Here is an 8,136-nt window from a genome sequence, read left to right as displayed (position 1 = left end):
TTCATCGTGTTTTCGAGAAAATGAGAGCTACGGCCCGCTAGCGGCCGACCCGACGCGCGACAGCACGCGACAGCACGCGACAGCACGGTGGCCGTTTGCCTTCCTAATGACATCGTGCTGCAGATGAAAAAATGCTTGTTTGCTCTGTCAATTGTCGCGACCTGCGTGTCGGTCCATCGTTCGAATCAGCGGAGCTAACCAACCGTCACGATCCAACGATCCGAATGACGCAGATACGGATCCGCGTAACCAGACTTACGTTGTAATTCGATTGCAGCGTGGTAGGGCTATTTCGGTCACCTATGCTTGTTACTCGCACTAATAATAATAATAATAATAATAACAGGCCAACTATCTCTCGCTGTGGATACCATTTTCCTTTTCTTTTTACCATTTTTTTACGATTATTCGGATTATTCGGCGCTTCGAGTTCCGAGAACTGCCGACTAATCTGACTAATCTCTTTCGACTGATCAACATGGTAAGAAGAACGGAACACTGGAACTCTCAAACCTTTCGAAATTCCTGTAAACTTTGTGTCATTTCTGTGACTGCGAACTCTCAAAGTCCAGATAAATGGTATCGTATAGGATATATTATATAATGGTATCGTATAGGATAAGTTGGCTTTTCTTTATGTTTTATATTCGTTCGATAACGATCTTACTTGGGCATCGTGAGTCTAAAAGTCGGGTTTCCGACCATCTGTGCGATAATCAGAACAATAATAGGAAATGAGAACCCGAAGAACCGTAAATCGTGGTAACTCGAGTGTTTGCGACTTTTTCTTCATGACGCACTTTCCGTTACATATTTTCCACTACCTGTTTGCGGTATCTTTAATGGAAAGTTAATGTTTTACGATCTACCGTAATCACGAGCGTTAAATCAAGTATCGAGCGCGTGGATTTGAAAGATAAGCTGATAAGTAACTCTGTGAAAAATGCTCTACTCGACAGAAGGTAGATGATACACGGAATCCTGTGGCGATAAGCGAATGTACGGTTCGAACGTTTAAAAACAGATAAAAGATAACGACGGTGGACGAACAAGCTTGAATCGTGTTTGATAATATCACGGAAATATATAACGTAGCGATAGTAGGAGAAACGGTGTAACAACGGTGGCATCGATAAAGGCTAGCTTAAAGGAATAGCTAGAAGAAATTGTGTTATGAATTTTACGTTACCGCAGGTACACACTGGTACTCGACGTTAAAAGGCAATAATTTTGAAAACTGATCGACCATTCGCTAAAACGTATCCACGGATATAGAGAGAGGAATTTATTTTTGTGTCGGTTGTTTGTGTGGGTTGTTTGTGTCGGTGCGGGTGCTGTCGTTGGTCGTGCTGTTGTTCGCGTTTCGTATCGCGTACATCGCTCCTAGCAGGGAGTCGAACGGTCGAATCGGGCGTTTAACCGAACCCGTTCAGCTCTTGTCGTTCTACGCCTTTTATATCCAAGAATTTGGGGGAAAAGGGGCAGTGCAGCTAGAAGGAATCCGTATCCTAGGTGGCATTTTCGTGGAAAAGATCGTTGCATCGTATCGGTCTCGAGCCTTTCGTAGCGTCAAAGCCGAGCAGCGTACAACCGTGCGAATAAGGGAATTCGCGCGAACGTAACAGAAGCAAGTAGACTAAATAGCGAGTAACTAGACTGCCAGCTGCTAGCGCGTTTACGGATTTGTGGGAAATTGAGAGATGCAAAAATGAACGGAATACTCGTGACATGGAAAAGTATGCAAAGTACGTAATATTCAAACTCGAGTAGAGTGTGATCTATCGTGAGTAGTGCAAGTACGTGCAAAGATCTAATTATACCAACGTTCTACCGTTCGAACATTTCACTGGCCAAACGTTCTACGAAATCGAACGATATTTTCCGCTCGTGTCCTTTTTGCTATTCCATAGCTACTCCTTCGCTGTTCCTTCCCGCGATCTTATATCTTTCCGTATCTCTGAAAACATGGGAACATGAACGAGCGAAACAACGTTTTTTACAGCGTTTTACGCTTTTGATCCGCAAAATTTCGTAATTTTCTATCAGAAATAGGATAATCAGCCAATGAATTGATATCAACGATGTGAAATTATCAGGCTGCAAATTGTCTCTCTGGTGGCAATCGGAGCATCGGCAAACGGAGATCGTTATCACCGTTCGTATACAGCGTATTTATTTTCCAACGCGAAACAATACGTTGCTGGAATAGCGGTACGTTAACGACGCTTTTGCGCTTCGACGTCACCCATAGATACCGGAGACAGTCGACGATTAGTCATGCGTCGAACGAAATCCATTTATTATCCAACTATATCGTCGATGAAACGACCATTAACGAATACGGCAAAGCCCATCCATCTATCCAAGTGTGAAAAGTAAGTTTCACTGTCGCGTAGCATTTTAATGGATAATAATAACGGATGTCGTTTCGTAATTGAAATACTCGGAGAGTACGGTAAGATCATTTTAAATATACCGGTCAGGGCAACAACCCTTCGGATATGTGGTGTTTCTCCAACCAATTAATTCCCCAAAAGAGGAACGTTCGCCAGCTTTTATTAAAGTTGAAAGGAAACAAGATTTATCGAGTATATCGAGTTTCTACCCGATACGTATATATTTCCAGGTATATCGAGGAAATTCGATAAGCTGAAATTATTATCGCATCGTCGATCAATAAATCGCGAAAAGTTAAAATTCGTATTTTTATTATATAGAGGTTTGTTTCGCCTTTTAAACGTTGCAAAGAATATACGGGCTGCAAGTAAGGCTGTAACGGAAAGTTAGCCAATTAACGAGACAACAGGTTAAATCGCGAGTGGTATGGAATATCGATATCTCTCTTACACGCGTGCAATTGAAATTTCCATTATTTACGATATAGCCACGGATAAACAAAACGACTATACCTATGTACATTCCATTGTCGATATATCATATTTTCTATCTAAGGCTTCAAAGATTTTTTCTTTTCTACGTTTTCAAGTATCTCGGTCAAAGCAGGTAGCTTCCTTTTATTAATCTCGATATCAAACCTGAAATCTTGTCGCAAGCTTCCAAGATTTCCTCAGGTTTCAAACTTTTTAATCAAATTATATTTATGATTTTTCAATCGCATTTCGAAGCATCTTTTCTTTGTACGCGTGTCTTTTATCGATCTTGATACCGTAGCATCATCGATGTTCTTATAGGTTACGCCGTGGAATGTTAAGTATATCGTGTTTGGCCAGTACCAGAAGTTGTCCAGGCGGTTGCTACGAAGTTTAACTCGAGTTGACTTTGTCTTCTAAGCGGAGAAGCAACGTGACTTCGTGGTTATTGAATTTTTCTGTTATTTATCGGTTGCGTCCAGTTGCCTCGAGTTTTTCATTGTCTCCGACACATTTCGAAACGCGTGCTGTTGCGAAACGGAATTAACGCATTTCTCCTGCGCTCGTTGCACCCACAACGATAGATAACGATTTCCAGGTAAAAGTAGACAGAAACACCTTTCGATCGTCCGTGGTTACGCGTAAAATGAATAACCGTTTCGCGTCTTGTACCAGCGCGATTCGCGTCGATTTGTCCACGTTGTGCAACTTTGCTGATTCTTGCAAGAATCCGCGAATAAAAAGAAAGGACCGTTGACGATAAAATCTAATTGCCACGTTATCCTCGCTTCTAGCCATATATGCGCAGTTATTAAGGTTAAAACCTATTAAACAGATATATAGATATATAAATTTGAAAGGCAGAGGGAGCAACGTCTATTTTCAATGTTTTTATCGGTTCGCGTCGGATAAGGTTAAAGATTGGCGCGTTGATCAAAAAGAGGTTATATCTACGTTTCGTTGGAACGAAGCAACGTATGATTTCGCTTTTACTACGGCTAAAAATACACGGTCTCTTGCTACTGTATATGAATGCGTAGAAGAAACAACTATCTGAGTAGCGATAATGTTCGAACGTTTCTCGTTTTCATAATAATTGAAACGGATACTTTCCGATATTCCAATATTCTACGGTTGCGGTACAGTATTCTACGACTCGAAACAAACGAATGCAGCGATACGTATAAAACGATGATTTTTTCCCTGCCATCTCGCTTATACCCAATAAAACGCCAAACTTCGTATTATATAAAGGATATTTTATTTATTTATCGTCACGCGCAGATCATTTTCAATTCGTTCGATTCGAACGAGCCGTTCTGACGTACCGGATGACAGATAATAAACCAATGTAACACGGTTCGACGCATCTTTCTCCTTTAACGTTATATCGACAAATGTTGAATTGACGCCGACAGCCTATCTAACGCAGTTGAATTTACGGAATTTTATTTCTTCGCTGGTAAACGAATACCGATTTTTTTCTGTCTCGCTCTATAACGTCGTACGACTTGAGATCTACGCAAGTGCATAGTCATTTTACCAAATCTGCCCATTATTCTGCCATCGTATTTTACTACCGTGTCGTATCGACGATAAGTTGTCTCTACTTGTATCGCAACTTATCGATATCTAATTTACAAATCAAAGTAACGTATAGTTCTTATATAGAAGAAACCCAGGTCCTAGGGTCTAGATCCTAGATACTAGATCCTAGATTCTAGATTAATAAGCAGGATAAAAATAGAATTAAAAAAAGATGTTTGATGGAAGAGAAAATCAGTCGTCGGTTTCCTCTTTCGTCGCTTTACCGTACCTATTATCGCGACTTGTCTAGAGTTGCTGCTTACGGAAGACGAAGAACCGTGTTTCGAACGTGATTACAGAAAGTCAAAAATCGTGATATTCGGTTGGATCTATTTGCATTCTTCTCGAAAGCGACGCGAAGGTCAGCGAGAACGAGTTGCAGGCAAAACTGGAAGTTGTTAAATCGAATAAATTGAACGACGGACCAGCGCTACAAGTATCGTTCTATAAACTCGGACTTTACGGTATCCGTTGAGAAAAGTAACGACAAATTTGATCGACGTAGCTGTTAAAATTAATGTTAACGCTACAAAGGACGATAATTTATCCGCATATTTGCAAGAAACGTCGAATACGTGTTCCTTTCGCTTTAATATTATATCGGCGTTCACGGACAATAGATCGATGTGTTCGAACGTCTTTGCCGTGTTTCTGCGAAGAAACACATTTTTTTTAACCTTCCGAGAAAATCTTTATGCATAAAATCGGAATACGAAAGCATACGTTTCTTTTAGCGTAAAAGTAAACGATCGTTGCGTTTCATATTTAACATTTTCTTCCTCGGACACTCGTGCAAATTCGTATCCTTGTAAACGTAACTAAAAGATAGAATTTAAACGGATATCTGTGCCTGTCTACCAACCGTCGTACCATATATAGTCGACACGAACCTTATTAAAAGATAAAATGACAATAGTAGGATAACGATAACGATAATAGAAAATAAACGTATTAAATCAGGATGTTCGAGAAAAGTGTAGAAAGTCTCGTTTAATTGCGTTTAATGGAAAACGTTAAATGGAAATGAAACGAAAATTGGTAAATTTTAACTGGTGGCGATGATCTCTTGATCGTAGACTGCGGTAACCTGTATTGTGGCTGAGGCTGTATTTTCGTTCAAGTAACGTATCATTGTAACGTTCCAGTTGTAAAACGCGGTTGTCGTTTTATTTTTGGTCGATAAGCACGAGATATTTTTCTAATCGAAACTAAACAGATATATGGAAATTTGTTAATATTTGCATCTTTGCATCTTCGAATATGGCAGAAACAGAGGAGAATCCGCAGTCTGGTAACGAGAGAGCGCGATATGCCAATGCAGAGTTAATTTCGTGGCTGTTAATAGCCGGTAAAACCTCCTTCTCCACGCTATTAAGATGTTGATCACGTCGCATGATCTCTAGCGGGTGAAAGTATCGGCGGCGATCGTGTTACAGTCGATTACTTGAATAATTTTCTTTCCGAGTTTCTGGGAATCGCGACAGGCGGTGGATTTCGTGAAAAGCAACTCGGCGGGAACGACGGGGCTTTTACTACCTTCCGTAAAAGGGATCGAAGGAGGTTACGAGTGTCTGCTAACCAGAGTCAGCCGAGAATTAATTAATCGCGACGAAATAAGCGGTTGCGAATAAACGTACCGTAATAATGGTGTTGCCGATGATTAAGGCCGACCCAGTCCGAAGCAAAGGTATGTAGAGAAAGTAGGAGTCCCCTCCTATCGAGATCGCAGATTATACTCCGTATACGCCTGTCGTTGTACCGCGCGATATCCAAGTATTCGTTTCTTTGTCTCTTCTTAATCTCTGGCTACAGCGGATAATACAGACCGGATAATAGAATATTTGTGCGCCTAGCAGATACTATGCAGACTGTACGAATTTTTTCTCAAATTGTGCGCAGCAAACGCGACGAAGGCTGTCTTCTCGTTAACACGCGCCGAAGCTGTCGTTATATCCAGAGTTTCTATTTCGTTGCTTCTTAAGCATAAATATAATCGTTTGGCGAGTAAAATTCGTTTCGTTTATTTGCTTCATTCGACCAGTAACTAGTGCATGCGCGCGCGAATTTACGACAAATTCCAGTCGAATGATTTATTCGTATCGAACGCTGCCAGTATCAACGGGTGGAGTACGCGATTGGGCTGGTTAGACGTTGACCTTGCTCGGCTGCTAACTGCAACGAGTACGTATTACGCGCTTCCGTCTGGTCGTTCGCGCGTCTCGGGCTCGACGATTTAGAAATACGCGAGCTCTCCGCGCGTCTCTGTCGTCTGTTCGACGTCCCTTTGATTTATCCGTGTCAGGTCAGCCACCTTTCTCCTGACGCGATTAATTAGCTGCCCTGCCGATTAGAATTTGCAACCACTAGGCTAAAAAACGTTTACGCAAGTTCACATTTGTTCAAACTGATTCTTGTAACCGAGCAAGTGGAAGCGAGGCGATTTGTTTCAACCACTGGATGTTTATACTTTGCTTTGGATATTTTCCGCGAGTGCAATAATAATCGCGTAATAATACGCGTATAAACGTATCCCTTGCGCCGTTGCATCTTTTCATTTACTAGGAACGAACGAACGAACGAACAAACGAACGAACAAACGAGCGAACGAACGTGCACAGTCTGCTAATAACGATAAATGGATATACGTCGCTTCGTACGTAGACGCGAACAGAGTGGGAAACCTTCTTCGTTGTACATAAAAAATGTTCGATACAAAACTCGCATCTACTCTTGTTTACGTTCGACGAAGAAAATCATGTTTCATAAGACAAGAATCGTCAATGGTATTTATCGTGCAAGGTGTGAAGCTTATGTATATCGATATTAGATAGAAAATTACGTAATTTGATCGAAGCTGTGACACGATGCGGCGACATATTTCAAAACGAGTAAAATGGCAAGTTGATTGTTATGATAAAAATAGTTTTTTTATACTAAGATTAATTAGGCGTCTGACGTTATTAGATGAAATGGCGAGGTATTCGTATCTATATTTAGATAGGACTGCTCGAACTAATCGGCATGTAATCTTCCTATCAGTTTCCAAGAACTTTTTTATCACGCTATTTATATAACTTACGACATTCTCTCGTTATATCTCTTTTATTAAATGTTAAATTTCAGCACGTTCGACGATCGACGATTTATCGGCGCGTTATGTGAAAACGCGATTCCTCGTTAATTATCCAAACTGGGTTTCATTACGTTTCGAAAGATTTCTTTCGCTGTCGTAGCTGACACCGACGATAATAGGCATTAATATCGAATATAGTATATAGTATCGAGGTGAATATCGTTTTCGTATTAATAGGAAATGCGTATACGTGCGTATATAGATGGCAAGAACGTGCCAAGAACGTGGATTCGTTTAACATGGATTCGAAGGAATAAGTGAAACGGAAAAAAAGATCGTCGTTAGTGAGTTCAAATTACGTATTAATTTACGCGGCTTTCACGCACGAAGAAACCACGTATTAATTAGCATAAGTCGTAAAACACCGCGTATTGGTATTTCCAGTCAGTCGATAAGTTCTTGGTCGAGCTGATCGTAGGAAATTGCGGGACGAAAAGCGAGAAACCATGGAAACGTAGGTAAGGTAAACGTTAACATTAACGCAAACCTAGCCTAGATAGAAGCTCGCCTCGCAGACATCGTATCGAGTGATCGGAGCGAGGCGAG

The 8,136-nt window shown here is 40.9% G+C and overlaps 1 protein-coding gene across 5 annotated transcripts in view; it reads right to left on the bottom strand.

The window, feature by feature from the left end:
* The window catches only part of LOC100743587, a 64,501-nt gene that overhangs the window by 14,345 nt on the left and 42,020 nt on the right, over window positions 1-8,136 (bottom strand). The gene's annotated exons all lie outside the window — the stretch shown is intronic.

The sequence above is a fragment of the Bombus impatiens genome, unplaced genomic scaffold (assembly GCF_000188095.3).
Source record: "Bombus impatiens unplaced genomic scaffold, BIMP_2.2 scf_0235, whole genome shotgun sequence".
Classification (NCBI taxonomy): Eukaryota; Metazoa; Arthropoda; class Insecta; order Hymenoptera; family Apidae; genus Bombus; species Bombus impatiens.
Note: the sequence above shows the minus strand (reverse complement) of the source record. Positions and strands in the feature narration are given on the sequence as shown.